Below are 23791 nucleotides of genomic sequence, written 5' to 3'. Positions count from 1 at the left end.
AGGTCAGGAGTTCAAGACCAGCCTGGCCAATATGGTGAAACCCCCGCCTCTAGTAAAAACACAAAAATTAGCTAGGCATGGTGGCAGGCGCCTATAGTCCCAGCTACTCGGGAGGCTGAGGCAGGAGAATCACTTGGACCTGGGAAGCAGAGGTTGCAGTGAGCCAAGGTCATACCATTGCATCCAGCCCGGGCAACAGAGTGAGACTCCATCTCAAAAAATAAAATAAAATAAATTAAAAAAAAGAAGAAGACTCCAGAAAATATATGCCAAGGTAAACAGAAGTGGGATGGGGGAGGGGGACTTTCATTTTTTTCGCTTTGTACATTCCAGGATTAACAACTTTTTTGTATATATTATTTTTGTGATTTAAAAATATAGGCTGGGAGCAGTGGCTCACACCTGTAATCTCAACACTTTGGGAGGGCAAGGTGGGCAGATCACTTGAGGTCAAGAGTTCAGGACCAGCCTGGCCAACAAGATGAAACCCTGTCTCTACTAGAAATACGAAAACTAGTCGGTTGTGCTGGCCGGCACCTGTAATCCCAGCTACTCGAAAGGCTAAGGCAGGAGAATCACTTGAACCCAGGAGGTGGAGGTTGCAGTGAGCCAAAACTGTGCCACTGCACTCCAGCCTGGGCAACAGAGCAAGACTCTGTCTCAAAATTAATTAATTAATTAAAAATATAAACAAATATATAAATACAAGTAACATATACATACAGATATATAAAATAAAGAAGAGCCCCACACTCCTTTCTTCCTCTTTTGCTGAATTAGGAAAAACCAATACTAGAGAAGGAAACGTCCTGGAGAAGTGAATACTTGGCTCCTTCTCTCTGAGGCTTTTGTCATTTCCCCCCGCCTTAGCTAGCACATCAGGTTGTCTTTCTGTTTAGTTATCATCAGTCAAAATCAACACTTAATTTTTGAAGCAGGGTTTGTATTAGAAGAAAAACAAAATAAGAACTGCAGAGCAAATCCAAATGTTTTTTTTTTTCTTTTTTCCTAGGTTTAGCTCAGCTGAAGATAAATCCAGATGGTCTAAAAGCAAGCTAAGCCCAGCCCAATATGTTTGTGGCGATATCAGATGCTGACAGACAAAAGCTTTACTGGCCTTCAGTCTCACTGATACGTCTTTCCAACTCCACCCATCTCTGAACATATCATTTATTTATAATGTATCCTCCCCTTGCTTCCAAATGGATTTGAAGCAGCTCCCAGATAGATTTAAGGCAACAAACAGTAGTTGACCTGAAAATGGCAAAGCTGTTAACATAGAAGCTGAGGAAGACAAATGGCACGAATGAGGAAAAAGTAAAAATGCTATTTTAAACATCAACTCATAACATTTCATAAGCACATTTAATTTTCAGTTGTTATATACCAGAGTTCCTCAAGGAGGAGATAATAGCCTAGAAAGACACTACTAAAATACCTACATCTACTGATTCAGTGAATAAATCTAATCTAAATTCAACAAGCTTCCCAATGCTTTTCAGACATGACATCGTTTATAAGCCACTCTTATGACCACAGAAGTATAATAAATCTCTTGACATAGACTCCCCTTCCTCCACTGACACAGGGGTTTGATCATCTTCAATAACTAGCTTGAAAGGCAGTATCAAAGTGTTTAGAGTTCACGTTTGGAGTCATTCATATCTGGGATCAAATCCCCAACTGTGCCACTCATGGCTGTGTGACCTTGAACAAGTTACTTAACCTTTCTGAGAGAGCTTCAATTTTCTCATAGAGATAAAGGGATCTTTTTTTTGTTTGTTTTTCTTTAAATTCTTTATTTCATGTCCGTTTCAGCAGTATTGAAATATAGGTTTCTCATACACACAATTATTTTATAGATTCAGAAGTGAAGTGCTGCATGAATGTTACAAATCATAACATGATCCAAATTTATAAGAAAGTACTTTAAAAATCAGACAAAAGACTTAAGAATTATTACACTAAATTTCTAATCCAAATGTGAAAACAAGAATAGAGGATATTGGCAATGCTAATACTCAAAACGGGTTTACCCCAGTTCGTAATTCCTCTGTTCCTCTCCTACCTAAAACCTAAGAAAGTATTCATTATAAATTGGAAGTAGAGAATTCTTAAAAAACCAACTGGATAATGAGTTGGATGATTCTCTTTACAGGTACAATTTATTTTTCAGCAACCTGTAAGCCATGGAAAGAGTAACTCCATATCCAATAAAAAAACTCAAACCTCTATTTGGCTGGGGAAGGGGTGTCAAATATGAAATGGTGTGGTAGATCCGTGCTCCGACAAAGAGTCTGAAGTGCAGGATGGCTGTAGAGAGGTCGGGACCACTCAAGGAATACAGGAGACCAATTCCAAGAAATGGAACAATATTTTCAAGGTCATTCAGGTGGGCTCTGCGTACACGTTCTACTCTGTCATCTGTTCGAAGATACTTCTTGGCATTTTCTCCTTTGCCAAATGTTACACAGTCTTCTGGATTGGCAAAAACCTTTGTTGTCATTCTATAGAATGCAGTTGTAGCACTCATAAGCATCATTTTTGAAAGAATAATTGTTGCATAGGAGGCAAAAGCCATGAATACTTCATCGTCCATTATCTGGGTGAGGTCAACCATTTTCTCAATTTTGGTCTGGACTCTTAAAAAGAGGTGAGGCCGAGGAGGAGGAAGCAGCAAGCCTCTAAAGGGATCTTACATGGAGAAAAAGTGCCTCTTTCATAGGGCTACAGAAGGATTAAATCAGATAACGTGCTTAAACCACTTAGCAAGTGTACAAGAAAAATTAAGTATGGGTTGGGCACAATGGCTCATGCCTGTAATCCCAGCACTTTGGGAGGACAAAGCGAACAGATCACTTGAGCTCTGAAGTTCAAAACCAGCCTGGGCAACATGGCAAAACCCCGTATCTACAAAAAAACACAAAAATTAGCCAAGCATTTTTTTGGCAGGCATCTGTATCCCAGCTACCCAGGAGGCTGAGATGGGAAGATTGCTTGAGCCCAGGAGGCAGAAATTGCAGCGCGCCATGATCTCACCATTGCACTCCAACCTGGGCAACAGAGTGAAACACTCTCTCAAATAATAATAATAACAATAATAATAATAATAATAATAACAACAATAATAAATAAGCATGACCACTGGCTGAATTGTGGTATTTTTTTCTTCAAAATATAAGAACAACAGAAGGTGCAAAAAAACAGTATTATTCCAATAAAAAAGCTGGACTGGATATCTGCATATACACATACATCTGCATATACACGTACAGACCAGAGAGACAAAAGCAAGACTCGCCTTTCTCAAAGGATGCACAAGGATCCCTGCACACTTAGCTATAAGAAATAACCACATACACCTGCAAACACTGTGGCAAAAAATAAAAAATAAAAATCACTGGGCAAGCAGTCTATGGCTATTGGCACAGGAAATATGCATTAGCCTGGCTATTCAAGATTGGCCACCATCAGAAATGTAGAAGATGTGATCTAACACTTGCGTCTTAAAATTCTAGTATATTCCGGACACACTCCAATTGTTTTCAAGTAAGCTCCACTCTGAATGTGTCTTCAAATCAACAGTCCCATAAAGGCCTTTCCCATATCCTAGACACTGATGACATTTGGCCTATTAGAAGATCACCATGAAAGCCGGGCGTGGTGGCTCACGCCTGTAATCCCAGCACTTTGAGAGGCCGAGGCAGGCAGATCACAAGGTCAGGAGTTTGAGACCAGCCTGGCCAACATGGTGAAACCCTGTCTTTACTAAAAATACAAAAATTAGCTGGGCGTGGTGGTGTGCACCTTTAATCTCAAAGCTATGCAGGAGGCTGAGGCAGGAGAATCGTTTGAACCCAGGAGACAGAGGTTCCAGTGAGCCGAGATCATGCCACTGCACTCCAGCTGGGGCAACAGAGCAAGACTCTGTCTTAAAAAAAAAAAAAGAAGATCACTATTAAATATTCATTCAGGCTTCCATTTTCCAAGTTAATTATTCCCAGGTATTTAGTGGCCCTTGCTACAGAGTAAGAGACTTAAATAAGTGTCTCTTCTAAGTTCCCAGTAAAATGAACAGAAAATACAAACGGTAATAAAAACTGAAACTATTAATGACTACGTGTCGGCCTTGCGCTGAGTATGTTGTATGTTCTTAATTCTCACAATCACCCATTTTACAGATGAAGATACTAAGGCTTAGAGATGCAAAGTAACCTGTTCAAAGTCATCACCGCAAAGTGACCAACGTGCTCAAGGGCAATGCTAGATTTCAAATCCATCTGTCACTAGTTAACACTACTCACTTTTCAGATCTTGGTTACAATCTCACTACCCAGGGCACTTGCCCTCACTCCCTCTGACAAGGTCAGCTCTCCCTAGGTAGCTTCCCTTGTACCATCATCTTCCTCTGTAACTCTGATCATAACAATAAAAGATTATTCTGAGAATAAAAATATCATTGCCCTTATTCGGGTAAATACTGAATTAATATCTGTGCCCCACCAAACCGTAAATTACAAATGGCATGGCTCCTCACTATTCTTGTTTATTTAGCATCTCTGGCCTCAATCTTAGTAGTATCAGGCATGAAATGGGTTTTCCATACACATTCGCACAGACGGCATGAATAAATGGAGAAAAAAAGTGCCCAGAAATACTCAGCAGCTTAGGGCACTGCACTGATGAAGCATGGGCTGCCCAGTGTTCATCCACCCTGGGCTCAAATCCGGCTAAGTGACCCTGGTCCACCTGCTTACCCTCTGTGCACCTCAGTATCCTCATCTATAAAACAGTGATCAACAACACAACCTAATTCTATATAATTATTACAAGGTACAAAGAAGTTAATATGTATAAAACACCTGGTCTAAAGCCTGGCTCATAACAAGCACAGAGTAATTGCTGCCATTAAATATTATTATTAGGCTTAAAACCAAAAAACAGAACTACGGTTTGTCATCTGTTTTCCCCACTGGCACAAGCCCAGTGAAGATGACTGTTGAAATGCCACAAGAGTTTAAGGAACAGGTGCTTTCTTTCCCTCTGGTCACTTAATGCAAGGCAAACCCATTACGGTTAAAGGATAATGTAATCACACCAATGATTCATTGTTCCCATCCATAACCCTGGGTTTCTGGAAAATCCTGGGTTGCTTTCAGGTCTGAAATCATGTGATTCGAAGCCAATTTACTAATTAAGCTAGACCAAGAATCCAAAACTGTCATCTGCTGCATTGAAACGAGATCCCATTTCTTTTACTCTAGGTATAATTTCTTTTTTTTTTTTTTTTTGAGACGGAGTCTCACTCTGTCTCCCAGGCTGGAGTGCAGTGGCGCGATCTCAGCTCACTGCAAGCTCCACCTCCTGGGTTCACGCCATTCTCCTGCCTCAGCCTCCCAAGTAGTTGGGACTACAGGTGCCCGCCACCACACCCGGCTAATTTTTGTATTTTGTTTAGTAGAGACAGGGTGTTAGCCAGGATGGTCTCGATCTCCTGACTTTGTGACCCGCCTTGCCTCAGCCTCCCAAAGTGCTGGGATTACAGGCATGAGCCATTGCACCAGGCCAACTCCACGCATAATTTTAAGCAAATAAGTTGCAAAAGACATCTTCTAAATATAAATTTGATAAAAATATAAAAATCTCAAATTTGTCACCTTCAATTTTATTTACATAAAAGAAAGCACCCCCTTTAAAACTGCTTTTCTAATAGAAAATATAAATTCATTTGATTTTGTATTATATTAACTATTTTGCAGTTTTAAAACATTATCAAGTATTTTGAAAAAAAATTTTTTTTTGAGATGGAGCCTCGCTCTGTCGCCCAGGCTGGAAGTGCAGTGGCGCAACCTCAGCTCACTGCAACTTCTGCCTCCCAGGTTCACATCATTCTCCTGCCTCAGCCTCCCGAGTAGCTGGGATTACAGGTGTGAGCCACCACACTCGGCCATATTTTGTGATTTTTTTAAAAAGCTGTAACACTTTTGGGACAAATGGGGATACATTAATGTGACCCTGTTTATTAGATAATGTACTGTATAAAATTAAATTTCCAGGGTATGATAATGGCATTATAGTTATCTAGAAAAATGCCTTTGTTCCTAGGTTCAGCTCTTTTAAACAAATATTCCTATGAGCACATCTATAGGGTTTTCTGTGCACCCAAACATACAAATTCATTATTTACTCCTGACCAATTAATACATTTTGTTTAAATTGCCTTTCTAATTCATTTTGGTGGACTATTTTCACTACAGATGGCTTCTATTTTTATTCTTTTTCCTGCTATTGTAATCTGCTTTCTAGTCCCTTCCTTGGTTATCTTTTTTTTTTTTTTTTTGAGACAGACTCTCAGTTGGTCACTCAGGATGAAGTGCAGTGGCGCGATCTCAATTCACTGCAACCTCCGCCTTCCGGGTTCAAGTGATTCTCATGCCTCAATTTCCTGAGTAGCTGGGACTACAGGCATGTGCCACTACACATGGCTAATTTTTGTATTTTCAGTAGAGACAGGGTTTCACCTGTTGGCCAGGCTGGTCTCAAACTCTGACCTCAAGTGATCCGCCCGCCTCAGCCTCCCAAAGTGCTGGGATTACAGGCATGAGCCACCACGCCCAGCCTGTTCTTTTTTCTTAAAATACTTTAAGCAGAATCCCATGCAGTTCACAGGCTATGTTCTTGACACTCACCTATGAAACTGAAAGCCACTAGAAAAAAAGGGAACTGCATATACTACGGAAATAGTTGCTAAATCTCGGCAAATTCACAAGTCAATATAACAACTAAAAGCCCAAAGGTTTCAGAGCAATGTATTTTAAACAAGCCACACAGGACCCATATTATACTTAGTCATAATATAAAAATATTGCCAGCCTGGCTAACATGGTGAAACCCCGTCTACTAAAAACACAAAAAATGAAGCCAGGCAGGGTGGCACATGCTTGTAATCCCAGCTACTCGGGAGGCTGAGGCGGGAGAATCGTTTGAACGAAAGCAGAGGTTGCAGTGAGCTGAGATAACACCACTGCACTCCAGCCTGGGTGACAGTAAGACTTCATCTCAAAAAAAAAAAAAAAAATTGAACAGTAGACTCATTATGTCCTTTACAAGAATGAACTACCCTTTGAAAATACATTGACAGACAAGCCATTTCAGTCTAACAAAATTAAAAAGGAGTAACTTTTTAAAAAAGAAAATGGTATTTGTTACCTGTCAAAAATTCAGGTTCTTGGGCCAGGCATGGCGGCTCACACCTGTAATCCCAGCACTTTGAAAGGAGACGGAGGTGGGAGGATCACCTGAGGTCAGGAGTTCGAGACCAGCCTAGCCAACACGGGGAAATCCCATCTCTACTAAAAATACAAAAATTAGGTGGGGTAGTGGCATGTGCCTGTAGCCTCCCCAGCTACTCGGGAGGCTGAGACAGGAGAATCATTTGAACTCAGGAGGCAGAGGTTGCAGTGAGCCGAGATCGCGCCTCCACTGCACTCCAGCCTGGCAACACAGTGAGACTCTGTCTCAGAAAAAAAAAAGAAAAGAAAAGAAATTCAGGTTCTTCAGCACTCAGGATTTCATGACCTGTCTGATGACGGCTCAATTTCACTTTTTTTTTTTTTTATTATTATGCCACAAGGGAACAATGATGCTTAAGAGGAGAGAGAATGTGGGGACAAACAGGAGGTGGGGTTTTGTTACATGAATGTTCAGGAAAAGGACAGACTTTAGCCACACTTGTTTGGCAGGGCCCCCAATTCATCTAACGCCTAAATTATTTAACCCTTAGTTAACAGGCAGCCTTTAAAGGCATATAATTCCTCTGAATATTCTTTGCATAGAGTCAAATATAGTAGGTCCTCCCATGCTGGCAAAACAATCACAAAAAGCTCAGTTAAGCAAACTCAGCCAAGAAAGGTGCATCAGGTGAAGTGAAGCAGTTGCCTTGGGAAGAAAGACTTCAGTTTACAGATTCTAACGAGATCAGGAGTCCACTAGATAAATGAAGCAGCTCTAAAGATCTGCTGTACAACATTGTACCTATGGCTAACAATACTGTATTATACACTGGAAAGTTTGTTAAGAGGGTAGGTCTCCTGGTGAGTATTCTAATCACAATAAAATGTTCTTTTTTTAAAAGGGGGGGACAGGTATCTGCTAAATGGTTTTTAGTGAGCCTCGTTCTCTTTTTGTGGCTGTGTACTATTCCACGATGTGAATGCAATACACTTCATTTCAACAGCACCCACAGATAAGACATTCTCATGCTACTATGAACAAGTATGCAGTGAATACCTACCTGCATGAGTACAGCTTAGGATACATTTCTGTAAGTGGAATTGTTGGATCAAGCAAGATCATCTGAATCATTAAGATACTGGCAAAGCAACGTATTTACAAGTGAGTGGGTTGTTTTCCTGTATCTTCCCTAACATGATCCGTCTGCAAAATGTTTTATCTTTGTCAATCCTAGATAGGCGAAAAATGGTTAATTTCAATGTGATTTAATTAGTACTTTTTTTAATCATGCGTAAGAGCAAGTATTTTCCATGTGTTTAGGTACCACTATTTTTTTTTTTTTTTGAGACGGAGTCTCACTCTGTCGCCCAGGCTGGAGTGCAATGGCACGATCTCGGCTCACTGCAACCTCCACTTCCCGGGTTCAAGCGATTCTCCTGCCTCAGCCTCTTGAGTAGATGGAATTACAAGCAAGCGCTACCATGCCTGGCTAATTTTTGTATTTTTAGGAGAGACGGGATTTCACCATGTTGGCCAGGCTGGTCTCCAACACCTGACCTTGTGGTCCACCAGCCTCAGTCTCCCAAAGTGCTGGGATTACAGGCTTGAGCCACAGCGCCTGGTGCCACTATTTTCTCTTATACAAATTGTTTATGTCTTTCCATTATTTTCTTACAGAGTTCCTGTTCTTTTCCTTATTGGTTCATAGGAGTTCTTTTTGTATTAGGAAAGTTAATCCTTAATATATAACATAAAGTTCAAATACATTTTTCTGGTCTGTAATCTGTTTGTTTTGCTTATGGTGGTTGCTTATGGTGGTTTTATTAGATAATGAATTTTATGAAGGTTTTCCTTATGGCTTCTAGGCTTTGCACCATCCTTACAAAAATCACTCCTACTCCAAAGTTATAAAAATACTATCCTTTAGATTTTTCTAGAGACCAGTTGTTGCGGGAAGTCAGGGACCCTGAACGGAGGGACAGGCTGAAGCCGCGGCAGAAGAACATAAATTGTGAAGATTTCATGGACATTTATTAGTTCCCCAAATTAATACTTTTATAATTTCTTATGCCTGTCTTTACTGTAATCTCTGAACATAAATTGTGAAGATTTCATGGACACTTATCACTTCCCCAATCAATACCCTTGTTTTCCTATGCCTGTCTTTACTTTAATCTCTTAATCCCATCATCTTCTTCTTAAGCTGAGGAGGATGAATGTCGCCTCAGGACCCTGTGATGATTGTGTCAACTGCACAAATTGTTTGTAGAGCATGTGTGTTTGAACAATATGAAATCTGGACATCTTGAAAAAAGAACAGGACACCAGCGATGTTCAGGGAACAAGGGAGGTAACTTTGAACTGGCCGCCAGTGAGCCGGACGGAACAGAGCCATATTTCTCCTCTTTCAAAAGCAAATAGGAGAAATATCACTGAATTCTTTTTCTCAGCAAGGAACATCCCTGAGAAAGAGAATGCGCTCGTGAGGGCAGGCCTATGAACTGCTGGTCCCCTGTAGCGCTCCCAGGCTTATTAGGATAAGGGAAATTCCCGCCTAATAAATTTTGGTCAGACAGGTTGGCTGCTCTCAAACCCCATTTCCCGGTAAGATGTTATCAATGCCAATACGAACGGAAACTTCATTAGCAATTTTAATTTCGCCCCATCCTGTGGTCCTGTGATCTCGCCTTGCCTCCACTTGCTTTGTGATATTTTATTACCTTGTGAAGTACGTGATCTCTGTGACCTACACCTTATTTGTGCACTCCCTCCCCTTTTGAAAATTGCTAATAAAAACTTGCTGGTTTTACTGCTCGGAGAACATCACGGATCCTGCCATATGATATCTCCCCCGGACACCCAGCTTTAAATTTCTCTCTCTTGTACTGTTTCCATTTATTTCTCAAACCAGTCGAGACACCTAGGAAATAGAAAAGAACCCACGTTAACCATCAGGAGCAGGTTCTCCCGATACCAGTCATCTGTGAACGGTGAAAAGTTCTGTTCCATGGTCAGGAATTACATCCTGGCTATAACGTGCTATGGGCCATAATGTACAGAAACTAAATTTAATTTTTTTGAAGTAACTTTTGTCTTCCGATATTGTGTAATTTATGGCCGTAAAGTGCTATGGGCCATAATGTACAGAAACTAAATTTAATTTTTTTGAAGTAACTTTTGTCTTCTGATATTGTGTAATTTATAAAGCACTGTTCCATGACAGCTGATGAGGCAGGCAGTGCAAGACTCATTTGTCCCATTTACCAGTGAAGTTAAATCATTGCCCAAAGCCACAGAGCCTGGTGCAGACACAAATGCAATGCCAGCTGTTCTCTTATCCCCTCGACACTGCCTCTCTCAGCAAAAGGGCAACATACATGTGCGTGAAAATCTTAAAGGATGTCTCCAAAGTCTTGTTCATACAATTTCAAAATAAAATAACTTTTCTATTCAAAAACAGTATTTATTTAAGTGGGCCACACAGTAATCCAATTAAACAGTGACTCAGCCTCAGAGGTCTGAGCCAATGTTCTCAACAATTGACAGAATTCCATGTTCCTATAGTGTGCCTCTATAACCCTTCAAAATTTAATTGAAAAGTAAGAGATGTAAATGTTCCCAGATGCCCAAGGATTCTGAGTGGGTTTTGAAGAGCTGTGTTTCTCAATTTGAAGGTATGTCCAAATCACCATGGCCTCTTTTCAACCCCACACACCCTGATAATCCCCTCCTCCCAGTGCAACAGCCCCACACTAGAAGAGTATCTTACGCCTTCTCAAGTATGTCAATGATAGAAAAAAATTTTAAGCCACTGGCCAGGTGCAGTGGCTCACACCTGTAATCCCAGCACTTTTTGGAGGCCGAGGTAGGAGAATCGCTTGAGCCCAGGGGTTCCAGACCAGCCTAGGCAATACAGTGAAACCCCGTCTCCACTAAAAATATAAAGATTAGCCAGGAGTAGTGGCGCATGCCTGTAGTCCCAGCTACTTGGGAGGCTGAGGCATGAGAATCCTTGAACCCGAGAGGCAGAGGTTGTACTGAGCCGAGATCGTGCCACTGCGTTCCAGTCTGGGCGACAGAACAAGACCCTGTCTCAAAAATAAAAATAAAAATAATTTAATTTAAAAATGTTAAACCACTGTTCCAGATAACGGGGTATGCACTTACACAATCCCTATAAGCCTCGCCCCTTCGGTTCCCTGGTCACCCCTCTCAGCCAAGCTCTTCTGCATACTCCAGGTATCTTTTCACAGTGACCACACTATTAACAGTTCCTCGGCTTGGTGGGACGCGGTGGCTCACGCCTGTAATCCCAGCACTTTGGGAGGCCAAGGTGGGCAGATCAGGAGGTCCAGAGATCGAGACCATCCTGGCTAACACGGTCAAACCCCGTCTCTACTAAAAATACAAAAAAAAATTAGCCAGGCATGGTGGCAGGCACCTGTAGTCCCAGCTACTCGGGAGGCTGGGGCAGCAGAATGGCATGAACCTGGGAGGCGGAGCTTGCAGAGCCGAGATCGCTTTGAGACAGAGCGAGACTCCGTCTCAAAAAAAAAAAAAAAGTTCCTCGGCTTCCTCCCTCAGGCCCCTCGTGCTGCTGTTCTCTCCACATTCTCCCCTTTCCACCTCCCCACCCCCAACTCACCAAGGTGGCTCCTTCTCAGCTTCAGATCTTGGTTTAAAGACCACCTCCCCAAAGAGGGTTCCCTGACCACCCACTAACGCAGACTCCCCCAGGAACTCTATCCTTTCATTTTCTCCTCAGACTTTGTCGCAGTCCATATTAATTTATTATCTATTAATCTATTTTCTTGAGGATTATATGTCCTCTGTAAAGTCCCTTGAGGGCAGGGACCTTGTCCAAATTATTTATGCTTTATAACTTTAGCACTTAGCACAGTGCCTGGCATACTGTCAGTGCCCAGAAAATATGCAGTAAATTAAATTTGACTGAACGAGTTCCAGCTGACTTTCTCTACTTCTGCATCTCCATCAAGTTTCTAAGCAGCCCAACCACCTGGGAAGGGAAGATGGGTACAAGAACGACAGCCCCCACCTCTCCCGCCAGCCCACTTGTGAGCCCACTCATGGTTAATCATTCATCTTGTGAGGAAAGAAGGCGTTTAGCCAGCAACAACGCAGAGTGAAATGATCTCTGTTTTCTGTCTTTCCTCCTAAACTAACTCCAATGGACTGCGGAGGATGAGACTGGGGAATAATGTTAAAATTATGCTATTAAAAATGCAAAATAGCAGTAAGACCAAAAAAAACTGTTTACTATGTCCCAGACACCATGCAAAGCTTGCAACATGAATTACCTCATCTAATCCTGGTAAGGGCCCCAGAAGCCAGGTATCATCATTACTCCAATTTTGCAAATAAGGAAAAGGCACCTACGGCTGTGCAGCTGATCAAGTGAACAAGCCAGGATCTGGGTCCAGGCAGCCAGACTCAGAGGAGCCCTCACCCTCACCACAAGGTACCCCTACATCCAACAGGGCATCCAAACATCCCCCTTAGAAATAAATGACGTAGAAATAATAACTCAGTTGATGAACTGAGTTATTAACGGCTCAAATGCTTTAGGGATGAGGGTTGGGGGTAGATTTCTTCCCATACGTGAACCTGGGAGAAGCCTACAGCAGGATATCTGAAAAGACGTAATGCTTATCTTCCGAAAAGAGGTAATACTGAGAAAAGTGCAGTGCGTTCACTCGGCAGACCTGGTTAGGGTCACTAGCTATGAAGGGCCACCTAAGACTAAGCAGAGGACAGTGGCAAGTCAGTCCAATACATAATCACTGAGAGCCGACTGAGTGAGTTCCAGGTTTGGTCCTGGTGAGGGATATTTTTTTGTTTTTGGATGATTAAGTAACACTCCTTGAATTCTAATACCCAAAGATGTCAAGACTCAGATATGAAACAGGCCACTTCTAATGCAATGCTCACTGTGATGTGCCAGAAGAAACTGCACTGGTAGCAGGGCTAACGGGAAGAATGGAGGGGGAGGCTTCATGGAGAAGGCAGGGCTTGACTAGGTCTTGATGCTCACATTAGGACAAGCAGAGAAAACAGAACCAGCCTGCGGTGATTAAGAGGCAGTAATGAGTTTCGGAGAAGTGAGGGGCCCAGTCTCCCATGGAGGGCTGTGCTGGCAGAATATCACAAGGAGGTTTGTCTGAAGAGCTGTCTGAGAAACTCAGACTCAAAGCATTTTTTTTAACTCTCTTACTCAAAGACAATCAATCAATATAGAAGATTTCTGTGACCAAGTGGGTGGGGACTTCTTCCCACCAACAGGCAAGCAATCAATTCTGCGGTCGACACCGGCTGGGTGTCCTCCAACCCAGTTCAGTTCTGACCCTAACTACCTGGGGACATTATCAGATCCCAGAGGTTGAGGCTCAGACCCAAATGACTGCCCCTACTTAACGTGCCAATTTCAAGCCCCAGGCTATTTCACTTGTGCTTCTGACTCACTGGCTATAAACGGGGGATCCCACGACCTACTCCTTGGGTTTGATTAATTTGCTAGAGTGGCTCACAAAACTCATTACTGGTTTATTATAAAGGATAGTACAAAGGACACAGATGGAGACACACAGGACAAGGTATGGGTATGGAGCTCCTATACCTCCCTGGCTGCACCACCCCCAAGGAACCTCCACGTGTTCAGCCTTCCAGAAGCCCTCCAAACCCTGTCCTCTTGGGCCTTTTACAGAGACTTCATTGAACAGGCATGACTGAAGCATGGGCAGCCATGCAGAAATAAGATTGGACAAAAAGAGCGTGACCCTATACTAACAGACTGAGTGGGGAACCCAGAAAGGCCTGTCTGTTCAGATTCTTCTAGGCCTCTTGGTGCAACATTGCTTCCTGCAGGGTAAAGGGCAGGACTCCTCCTGAAAAGAGGGTCTTATGATCTACAATCACACAAGGTAAGTCTGATCATTTCTTTATGGAAACACAGGGGAAGATGAGCCTTGGGGACAAAAAGGAGCAGGCTGAAGGAAGAACAGGAGAAGGTCAGCAAAAGGTCCTGTTTTCTGAGGCCTGCTTCTGAGGCCTAAAACACCCAAACACTGTAACAAGGGCTATGGGATTTATGGGCTAGGAACTGTGGGCAAAACCAACATATATATCACAATATCACAGGCTGTGATAAGCATTTTAGGATTGGGAAGTCCCTGAAGAACAAGAGGAGGAATTTGGACTTCTATCCTGTTCGAAGGCAGGGATGGAGTAAGTGGAAGCTTGACATGATGGCAGTGATTCATCTGGGATGGGTGTTGGAAAGATTGCCAGGGAGAGAAATTACAAGCCAAGAGCCTCATCAGGAGACTGATGGAATGCGCCAGCCAGAGGAAGAGCTCATGGACTCAGGCGGGCAGGAAAAATGGAGAAGCACACTGAAAAACAACAAGAAGCAGAGCCGAGGTTTTCTGGGCAGTGAAGTAATTCGATGTGATACTACAATGGCAGATACATGGCATTGCACATTTGTCAAAACCCATAGAACATACACCACCAAGAATGAACCCTAAGGCAAACTACAGGCGTCCACTTTGGGTGACGATAATGTATCAATGCAGGTTCATCAACTGTTACCAATGTACTCCCAGGGTGCTGATGTTGATAATGGGAGAGGTGAGTTATGGGGAGCAGGGAAGCTCTATACTTTCATTTTTGCTATGAACCTAAAACTGCTCTAAAAAAATAAAGACTATTAAAAAAAAAAAAGAATGCCAGCCTGGGCAACATGGCAAAACCCCATCTCTGGAACAAAAAAAAAAAAAAAAAAATGCAAAAATTAGCTGGGTTTCATGGCACGCACCCATAGTCCCAGCTACTCAGGAGGCTGAGGTTGGAAGATGGCTTGAGCCTGGGAAGCGGAGGTTGCAGTGAGCCGAGATCACACCACTGCACTCCAGTCTGGGGGACAGAGTGAGATCCTGTCTCAAAAAATACAAATGAATGAATGAACAACAAGAAAAAACTTGGACACAGGGCATGATGGAGAAAAGGGAGTCAAGGATGACTCACAAGCCGGGTGACTGGAAGAAGACTGGTGTTCCCAGAATGGGGAAGTTGGAAAAGGGGAACTGTTTTGAGAGGTAAGAAAGAAACTGAGTTCAACTAGAACATGTTAGGGTGTTGGGGACGTCCAGATGGGACAGTCTTTAGGCAGCTAGAGAGCAGCTTGCGGCTGAGATAAGGAAAGGATACAGGGATGCAGATGAGAGAAAAAAATTCAACGTTTAATATTCTGGTTTTAAACAGAGAGAGAAATTCTCTTTTCTAAAGGAAAAGCATTGCAACACACTGGAAATAACCCTCTTTACTTCAGGGTGCCTCTGTCATGAAGACCCACTGCTGAGGAGCAGTTTAGGGGGGAATGTCCCCCTAAAGTGAGCAGGAGGGGCACAGTGAGTGGTAAAAGTAAGTGTGAGACATTTGACTCCAGACCACCTGGTTGTGAATTCACATTCTGCCCTTTGCCAAATTACTTCCTCTCTGTGCTTCAGTGTTCCCATCTGTAAGAGGAGATAACTGCCTGCTTCATGATCTACTGTAAAGATCAAATGAGCAAGCATAGAGGCCTGTGCCTGGCTCCGACTCTGCCAGCTGCAGTCACTGTTCATTCTCAGACTTTCCTAGGACCCACAACATGAAAAATGCTGAGGTGCCTTCCTCATGATCACAGAGCATTTGTTCCTTTACAAAAATTTTCTGTCTGGGCACGGTGGCTCATGCCTGTAATCCCAGTGCTTCGGGAAGCTGAGATTGGTGGATCGCTTAAGCCCAGGAGTTCGAGACCTGGGCAACATGACGAAACCCATCTCTACAAAAATACAAAAACATTAGCCAGGTGTGGTGGTGCGTGCCTGTAGTCTCAGTCACTCAGGAGGCTGAGGTAGGAGGATCATCTGAGCTCAGGAAGCTGCAGTGAGCCATGATCTTCTCACTACACTCCAGCCTGAGTGACAAAATAAGACCCTGTCTCAAAGAATAAATTCTCTTCAAGTATCTTTTTTGTCAGCTGGGATAATAATATTTAGGGAGCAGAATATTTTAAATCTAAATGCTCTGAAACTCAGTCACACTGTGGCCACTCCCTGCGAGATTTGGATCATTTACCCGTGGATGTCCAATGCCTGGCCTTGATCTAAGAAGCCTAAGATAAGTAATACAAGAAAGTCCTTTTAAAAAGTTGGTGAGGCCAGGCGCGGTGGCTCATGCCTATAATCCTAGCACTTTGGGAGGCCGAGGCAGGCGGATCATGAGGTCAGGAGATCGAGATCATGACGGCTAACACAGTGAAACCCCGTCTCTACTAAAAAAAAAAAAATACAAAACTTAGACGGGCGTGGTGGCGGGCGCCTGCAGTCCCGGCTACTCAGGAGGCTAAGGCAAGAGAATGGCATGAACCCGGGAGGCAGAGCTTGCAGTGAGCTGACATCACGCCACTGCACTACAGTCTGGGCGACAGAGCGAGACTCCGACTCAAAAAAAAAAAAAAAGTGGGTGAAATGTGGCTGGGTGCAGTGGGTCACATCTAAAATCCCAGCACTTTGGGAGACCAAGGTGGGCGGATTGCTTCAGCCCAGGAGTTCGAGACCAGCCTGGCCAACCTGGCAAAACCCTGTCTCTACAAAAAAAAAATACAAAAAAATTAGCCAGGTGTGATGGCTCATGCCTGTAGTCCCAACTGCTCGGGAGGTTGAGGCATGAGAATCGTTTAACTCTGGGAGGCAGAGGTTGCAGTGACTCACGATTGTGCCACCGCACTCCAGCCTGGGCGACAGAGAGAGACTGTCTAAAATAAATACATAATTTAAAAAATAATAGAAGTGGGTGAAATGCCAAAGTTATTATTCTTAAACTCTTACCTGCTGGCAATAATGACTGTAATCCAAGGGCATTTGACATGTGTTTGTCTACAGACTCAGTTTGGCAAAGTCCTCAAAATAAACGCCACCGTTTTTCAAAGTTTCCCAACCACTAGCAAAGCGAGGTGACTAGCAAATCGCAGCATCCAGTCTGCGCCTGGTTGTAAATCTTTAAGCTGATTTCTCAGCATAGGAAGTTTCCTGTGTGTTTAGACAGAAAGAGCTCAGTTTCTCAGGGTCTGATCATCTGCAGACAAACTGATGAAGAGACTCCAAGTTGTTTGCTGTGAGAGTCCAGAACCCAGAGCTACAGTAACACTGGCTGCCCCCTAACCCAGACAGTGACCTTCGGGGTCAGCAGGAAGAGCACATCTTCTCCCCAGCTCTTCCAAATGCCACTCCACAGTAAGAGCTGCTACGTCAGTGAGAAAGGGGAAGATAATTACAGTGTGACAGAAAACTCTTTCGGGTGTGTTTGTATTTATAACCTCTAAGCAGTGCTGGTTCCCTACATATAAAGCCCTTTGTTCTGCCCTGTACTTTGACTTGGGTTTGTAAGTTGAAGAGAGGAACTAGGGAGTATCCTTAGTTACAGAGGAAGAAGACTAGAGCTCATGGACAAGTGAGGGGGATGGAGTGAGGGGTAGGGATGAAAGGAGGAAAGAGGGACCCAGGAGACTATGCAAGGTCAGGAGCCCCACAGGGTGACTTCTCCACTAACCCAGTAAAGTCCACTCAACTAACGAAACACATGGTAGTGGTGGTGGATTTCTCCATCCATGAGGGAAGGGGCTGAGTTTGTGTCGGGGCTAACACGAAGGTAAAAAAGAAAGCACAGGAGGCCTCCCCCATCCACCTCCCCAGGAATTCACAGAAAACGTGGGCAGGGCTTTGGATTTCCCTGGGCCATGGACTTGTGGGTTCTCACCAAGCTTAATCAGCTCTCTAAGGAACAGGAACTCAGCGCTAAAAGATGACAATGGGGTTAAAAGAGAATGTGTGATTCTTCCCCAAAAGTTATTAAACATAGTTTGATTGCACTATTTAGCATCAAACGCCACAGGAATGCACTGAAAAGCAAAGAATTAGGGAGTACCTATCCCCATTTGTGTTCACAGGCCTTACGCAGCTCAAGTTCTTCCAGTGAAATGTGGTAAAGTGGAACTGAAACAAACAAGTGTAGTTGATAATTCTTGTATACCTCCCCAGACACACCCCCACTTCTTTCAAGGTTCCGGGACGGTCAAGCTTGTGTGGTGTGATCCCACCCTGACCCTCTCCCATCTGCCCACACCCTGGCCCTGCCACCAGGCTCAGCCATTTCTATGGACGCATGGCAGGACTGGAGTGACATGTTCTGATGTACTTTAAAAGACTGCTCTGTCTGCCAATGGAAAATTGGACTGGAGGGGAGCAAAGTGGAACCAGAAAGACTCAATCAGAAGCTAATAGGAAAGTAACAATGGCATCCTGAGATTTGGGGCAAGGGGGTCCTGAATTGGAGAATCAAGCAAGACCTTCAGAGGGCTCAGAAGTAGGCTGAAGATGACAAACGGCTCCTAGGTTTCTGGTCGTTTGACAAATGGAAGACATAGGCCATTATTCAGATGGGGAAGGCTGGAGGAGGCAGTGTTGGGGTGAGTAGGAAAGCAGAGGAGGAATGACCCAAGGCTACAGAAGCCAAGTTTCCAAGCCCTAATCTGCAACAGTGCACCACCACGTGCCCACATCTCGTTTTTGTATTCTCAATTCTGTGTTCCTTTTCTTACAAAGGACCCCAAACTATGTAAGTGTTAGGCCCTTACAAAACTGGGGAGAGGATCAAGTATTGGGCAAGTTAATTTGAGATGTCTGTGACAAACCCAAGAAACCACAGTCAAATTCAATGTTAAATATCTAAACCTGGAGCTCTCAAGAGAGCTAGATATCCACACCAGTGAACTGGTGATCTATCAACGACACTTAAAGTCATAGAATGAAACCAACCTGTCTTGAGTGTGTCACAGCCTCTGGATCACCCAGGAATAAGATACAAGTTCCTAGGTCTCATCCTAGAACTACTGAATTGGAATACTGAGACCCAGAAATCTGCCTTAACAAGTTTCCCAGATAATTCCTATGCACAAAAATGTTGGAAAACCACAGATCTAGGGAGGAAACATAGAGAAAAGAAGAGGGCTCAAAACAGGCCCCAAGGAGTTGTCAATTGGAGGAATCAGAGAAAGCAGAGGAACAAGCAAGGGAATGGAGCAGAGTGGCCAGATGAGTGGAGGAAAGTTGAGGAATTCGGCATAATGAAGGCAAAAATGTACTAAGAGGGTCGGAGGAGCCTGAGAGACTGCATCAGAGGGCAGTGAGCCCTTGGATGGGAAACCACGTGCAGGCAGGGCCAGGCAGGCCACACTGAACCATGTGCAGGTAGAGAAGCCCCAGCCAGAGAAATAGGGAGACGGAGTTAGAGGCCTTGGACCCTTGCAAGAGGAGTGAAGTGCAACTTCAGTTTTTGACTTTCCAGTTCCAATGAAGGCAAAAATGTACTAAGAGGGTCGGAGGAGCCTGAGAGACTGCATCAGAGGGCAGTGAGCCCTTGGATGGGAAGCCACGTGCAGGCAGGGCCAGGCAGGCCACACTGAACCATGTGCAGGTAGAGAAGCCCCAGCCAGAGAAATAGTGAGACGGAGTTAGAGGCCTTGGACCCTTGCAAGAGGAGTGAAGTGCAACTTCAGTTTTTGACTTTCCAGTTCCAAGCAAGGTGCCTTTGAGTTGTTTGTAGTATCCTTACATTAAGACCCCAACTCCCAATGCTAACATAGGAAAGTTTCTCTTCTTTAAAACCAGCAACAGCTAAAGTACAAAGGGATGAATCTGCAAGAAGATTGTAAATCTTGAAAGAATCGTGACAAAGTCTTTCGAAGACTTTAGGGGATCTGCCACCAACAGAGTTGAAGCTAAAGCATTCTAATTCTCAGTAGCTGATTTTAGCTGAGGAGGATTCTCAATCCATGTGTTACCTCTGATCTCCCTTCCTTTAGGGTCCTCTCTCTCTCTCTCTCTCTCTCATTTCTGAGACTATCAGAAACAGATTTTATTTATTTTTTTTTTTGATAAGGAGTCTCACCCTGTGCCCAGGCTGGAGTGCAGTGCGATTTCGGCTCACTGCAGCCTCTGTCTCCCTCCTGCCATGTTGGCCCTGCTGGTCTCAAACTCCTGGCCTCAAGTGATCCACTCACCTCGGCCTCCCAAAGTGGCAGGATTACAGGCGTGAGCCACCCTACCAGGCCAGAAATATCTTTTCTCTAGAGATGGCAAAACTGGGGTCAAGACTCCAAGCCCAGCCTTCGTGGGTATGCAGCAAAAGTGGTCACAGGAACCAGGGAGCAGGGAGGAACAGAAATCGAGGGTGCACCCGGCAGAAAGCAGCCACGCTAGTGAAAGCAAAGGATAAGAGCGCACATCACACAAGATGAGTAAGACATCACCCGAGGGTCCTGGGCTATACGTAGGCCAGGTTGAGGTGCACTGTGCTTAAGAGAGAAGCTGTACAAAAATGTGAAAGAGGAAGCTTGCTGCACACAGAGGAAGACCACGTGAATGGAAACACAGTGCTGAGGTGGGGTTGTCTTGGGGCTGCAGAGGTGGCCCCCATTGTCACTGCTGGTGCCAGGCTGGGTAGCGTCCATCTCCTGCCTGCAAAGGAGTTGGCTCTCAAGGTCCCATCAGGGCAAGTGCCCTATAATGATGAGAGTTGTATAAGATTCTGGGCCCACACAGCTTGAGATGGGTCTTTCTGTTTCTCTGATACCCAGAGAACTCTGGCCACATGCTAAAGGGGCCTTTGCAGAATCAAGGAAGGATAAAAAGGTACAAAGAAGGAAAATGCACACCTGAGATGGAAAATGGGAAAGGAGGTTGGAAAAAAAAGAGAGATGAAAATAACCACACCACTGGTACAAAGTTAAAATGCTCTGAGGTATTTTACAAAACCCTGGTTGTCTATGATATAAGTGAAAAAATGTATGACCCAGTCCCCAAGTTACAGTCTTTTATAATCTACATGGATTATGTGTGAGGATCAGAAGTGGAAACCTCAGAGTCCTATGCCTAATGATGTACCCAGTATGACTTTTAAATTTTTCCCTTAATAAAAAAACTTTGAAATCAGAGAGAGTGCATCTTGGCTCTAAAAGCAAACCCAGGGGTGGGACTCTTAAAATAAAGCACTGAAAAAAAATGGGTATGGGAACAGCTGTTGGTTCAAATCCTGTCTCCTCCACTTGTTCAAGTCATGAAACATCTCTGAATCGTCGAAAATGGCTGTAGCAACTCCTATATCACAGGATTAAATGACATAATGTAAACTGAAGTACCCAGGACAGTGTGTGGTACATGTGAGTATTGAATAGATGTTTCCATCTCTTTCCTAAAACATGCCATGCCAAATAAACACAGTATGTTCCTGGAAGCATGTCAGAAAGCCTTGTCACACTCCTTGGACACAGGACTTGTCCTGGGTGAAGTCTGTCTTTGGCCTTTGGTGCCCCCTTTGGTTCCCTCTCACCCTCTTTTTTGTTATCCCATCCCCAGGAATCCAAAGCTTCTTAATGCATAGCACCTTGGAAGCTATTAGGAATTTATTAGGCATTTCCAGCCTGAATCTGAAAAGGGGCTCAAGACTTCCCTTTCATATCTTTCTAAGGGATTCAGACCACATGGGGAAAAGAAAAAAATCAAGGACGTAACATTTGTAGTTCATTGTAAATTCTGCCTTACCAGCCAGCTTTCTTGAGCACAAGAGAATATACACATTTAACTATACAAATGAGTAACATAAGATCTGGCCCTGTTAATGGCAGAAAGCCTGGTTAGACATACACTCTGTGTGTGGTTTTTGGGGGAATTTGGGAAGGGATAGTGATGCTGAGAAAACACCAATGAATACCAATAATGAAGTAACAGAACTACTTTTAAGATATACCCAGGAAACACAACCAAAACTGCTAATTTTGTTTGTTTGTTTGTTTTTTATTGAAACAGAGTATCACTCTGTCACCCAGGCTGGAGTGCAGTGGTCCAATCTCAGCTCACTTGCACCTCCGCCTCCCAGGCTCAAGTGATTCTCCCATCACAGCCTCCCGCGTAGCTGGGACTATAGGTGCTCGCCACCACACCCGGCTAATTTTTGTATTTTTAGTAGAGACGGAGTTTCACCATGTTGGCCAGGCTGGTCTCGAATTCCTGAGCTCAAGTGATTTGCCCACCTTAGCCTCCCAAAGTGCTGAGATTACAGTGAGAGATACGGCACTCAGCCTAATTCTTTTAAAGTACTTAAAGACCATGAAATCCAGGGTAATGACCCTTCTGAATTAAGCAATACTCTTGCTGCATACAACTCATGCCTTCAGAGATGGAGGCTGGGATAAACCTTTTAAAATAAGTAGCAGAAAAAGCAACTGGGAACACTCACCTGGAAATCCAGAGGACCAGGTCTTCCATTCTAGCAGAGACCACCCCCTCCCCAGGCAGTTCAGCTGGAAGGCTCTAGGCAGGAGGGCCCTGTTAATACTTCAAATCATTTTGTTATTTTTTTCCACAGGTTTTAAGTATTATTTTATTTCAGCATAACATACTCATTAGCTTTAAAAATAAAAGATTTAGGGCTAGATGTGGTGGCTCATGCCTGTAATCCTAAGCCCTTTGGGAGCCAAGGCAGCAGAATCACTTGAGACCAGGAGTTTGAGACCAGCCTGGGCAACACAGCAAGACACAGTCTCTAATCGCCTGAGCCAAAAAAAAGTTTATTATTTTGGCACTTTTTTATTTTATTTGTATTTATTTATTTACTTTTTTGAAACAGACTCTCACTCTGTTGCCCAGGCTGAAATGCAGTGGCATAATCTCTGCTCACTGCAACCTCCGCCTCCCGGGTTTAAGCAATTCTCCTGCCTCAGCCTCCCCAGTGGCTGGGATTACAGGCATGCACCACTATGCCCGGCTAATTTTTGCATTTTTAGTAAAGATAGGGTTTCACCATGTTGGCCAGCCTGGTCTTGAACTCCTGACCTCAGGAGATTCACCCACCTCGGCCTCCCAAAGTGCTGGAATTACAGACGTGAGCCACCATTCCCAGCTTTTCCATTCTTTTTAAAAGTTTTTTTGAAAACAGAAACAAGGTCTCACTATGTTGCCTAGGCTGATCTCAAATTCCTGGGCTCAAGCAATCCTCCCACCTCAGCCTCCCCAAGGGCTGGGATTACAGGTGTGAGCCACTACACCCAGCCTGCACTTTTTATAAGTTTAAAATTATTTCAAAGTTTGGGCTAAAAAAAATAGAAATATAGGCCATATGCAGTGGCTCACACCTGTAATCCCAGCATTTTGGGAGGCCAAGGTGGCCAGATCACGAGGTCAGGAGTTCGAGACCAGCCTGACCAATATGGGGAAACCCTGTCTCTACTAAAAATACGAAAACAATCTGGGTATGGTGGTGCGCACCTGTAATCCCAGCTACTGGGGAGGCTAAGGCAGAAGAACTGCTTGAACTCGGGAGGCCGAGGTTGCAGTGAGCTGAAAAAAAAAAAAAAAAATTGCAGGCCAGGCGTGGTGGCTCACGCCTGTAATCCCAGCACTTTGGGAGGCTAAGGCAGATGGATCACAAGGTCAGGAGTTCA

General features: G+C 43.9%; 1 protein-coding gene and 1 pseudogene across 2 annotated transcripts in view; both read right to left on the bottom strand.

The window, feature by feature from the left end:
* SNX10 (sorting nexin 10) overlaps nt 1-23791 on the bottom strand; it is an 88033-nt gene that overhangs the window by 56688 nt on the left and 7554 nt on the right. The window lies entirely within an intron of this gene.
* Nucleotides 1786-2678, bottom strand: LOC105509362 (annotated as a pseudogene). Its single transcript, XR_001001421.1, has one exon. The product of XR_001001421.1 is annotated as a microsomal glutathione S-transferase 1 pseudogene (transcript).

This window comes from Colobus angolensis, unplaced genomic scaffold (genome assembly GCF_000951035.1).
Source record: "Colobus angolensis palliatus isolate OR3802 unplaced genomic scaffold, Cang.pa_1.0 Scaffold175, whole genome shotgun sequence".
NCBI classification, from domain to species: Eukaryota; Metazoa; Chordata; class Mammalia; order Primates; family Cercopithecidae; genus Colobus; species Colobus angolensis.
This window is presented reverse-complemented; position numbering and strand designations above follow the sequence as displayed.